We start from the raw sequence: 1,874 nt of genomic DNA, 5'->3' as shown, positions 1-1,874 counted from the left end.
TAGTGAGACTCTGTCTCAAAAAAAAAAAAGAAAAAAGAGATAAGACCTTCACCAATTTAGCTGTTGCTTCTACTGTTTTTAAACAATTAGGTTATGGCTTGGCTGCTGGATCTAATGGCAAGCTGTTGTTTAATATTATTTCAGTCCCTAAAGGAAAGATTCTTTGTTGCATTTTTAGCTCAGAATGTTCTACAATTTCTAAATAAACTCTGCAATCTGAAGCTGCTTTGTCTCTCTTTTGTCTTCAAGATTGTCGAACAGACCAATCAGGATTTTGTTGTTGTTGTTTAGGGGGGGATTTTTGTTTTGTCTTTGCAGAAATACACTTAGGTGTTAGGAATTTTCACAGTTTAGTTTGGGTTGGTTGCATGTGTCTGAGAATTTGTGTCTTCTAGTTTATCCATTTTTTTTTTGCCATGTAATTGTTCATAATAGTTTCTTATGATCCTTTGTATTTCTGTGGTATCATGTGTAATGTCTCCTTTCATTTCTAGTTTTATTTTCTTGAGTCTTCTCTCTTTTCCTTAGTCTAACTAAAGATTTGTCAATTTTATCTTTTCAAAACCAACTCTCAGTTTTCTTGATCTTTTGCATATTTTTCTAATCCCTATTTCACTTATTTCTGCTTGATCTTTAATATTTCTTTCCTTCTGCTAACAGCAGGCTTAGTTTGGTCATCTTTCTTTCTTTTAGATGTAATGCAAGTCGTTTGAGATCTTTCTTTTCTTTTCTTTTTCTTTTTTTTTTTGAGACAGAGTCTTACTATGTTGCCCTCAGCAGAATGCTCTGGCATCACAGCTCACAGCAACCTCAATCTCTTGCACTTAAGCAATTCTCTTACCGCAGCCTCCCAAGTAGCTGGCACTACAGGCACCCATCCCAATGCCCACCTGTTTTTTGGTTGCAGTTGTCATTGTTGTTCTAGCAGGCCCTGGCCAGGTTTGAACCCTCCAGCCTCAGTGTATGTGGCCAGTGCCCTACTCACTGAGCTACAGGCGCCGAGACTCTTTCTTCCTTTTTGATGTAGACATTAATTGCTCTAAACTTTCCCTTTAGAACTTCTTTTGCAGCATCCTCTAAATTTGGGTATATTGTGTTCCTATCTTTGTCTCAGGAATTTTTTTTCTAACTTACTCTTTACTGTCTTCACTGGCACATTGGTTGTTCAGGAGACTGTAGTTTGATTTTCATGAATTTGTAAATTTTCTGAAATTCTTTGTTATTGATTTCTAGTTTCATACCATTTGGTCATAAAATTCCTAAGACTTTAAATTTCCTAGGACTTGTTGCCTAACATAAGATCTAAATTGGAGAATGTCCAATGGGTGTTTGAGAACAGTATGCATTCTATTGATGTTGGATGGAAAGTTCTATAAGTATCTGTTAGTGCTATTTTGTCTAAAGTGTAGATTTCTTGTTGATTTTGTCTAGATTATCTGCATTTTCCATTGCTGAAACTGGTATGCTGAAATCTCCTACTGTTATTGTATTATAGCCTGTATCCCTCTTTAGATCTTTTTTTTTTTTTTGTTAGAGACAGAGTCTCGCCCCATCACCCTTGGTAGAGTGCCGTGGCATCACACAACTTACAGCAACCTCCAACTCCTGGGCTCAGGTGATTCTCTTGCCTCAGCCTCCCAAGCAGCTGGGACTACAGGTGCCCACCACAACACCCAGCCATGATTTTGCTGCAGCTTGGCTGGGGCCAGGTTTTAACCCTCCACCCTCGCTCGACATATGGGCCAATGTCCCACCCACTGAACCACAGGCGCTGCCCTCTTTGGATCTTTTACTTTCTTGATTGTTTTCCAGATGGTTCACTGTTGAAATATAGAAATGTTTCTTATTTTGGTATGTGGGATTTGTATCCTGCA

This window comes from Nycticebus coucang, chromosome 24 (assembly GCF_027406575.1).
Source record: "Nycticebus coucang isolate mNycCou1 chromosome 24, mNycCou1.pri, whole genome shotgun sequence".
Taxonomy (NCBI): domain Eukaryota; kingdom Metazoa; phylum Chordata; class Mammalia; order Primates; family Lorisidae; genus Nycticebus; species Nycticebus coucang.
Note: the sequence above shows the minus strand (reverse complement) of the source record.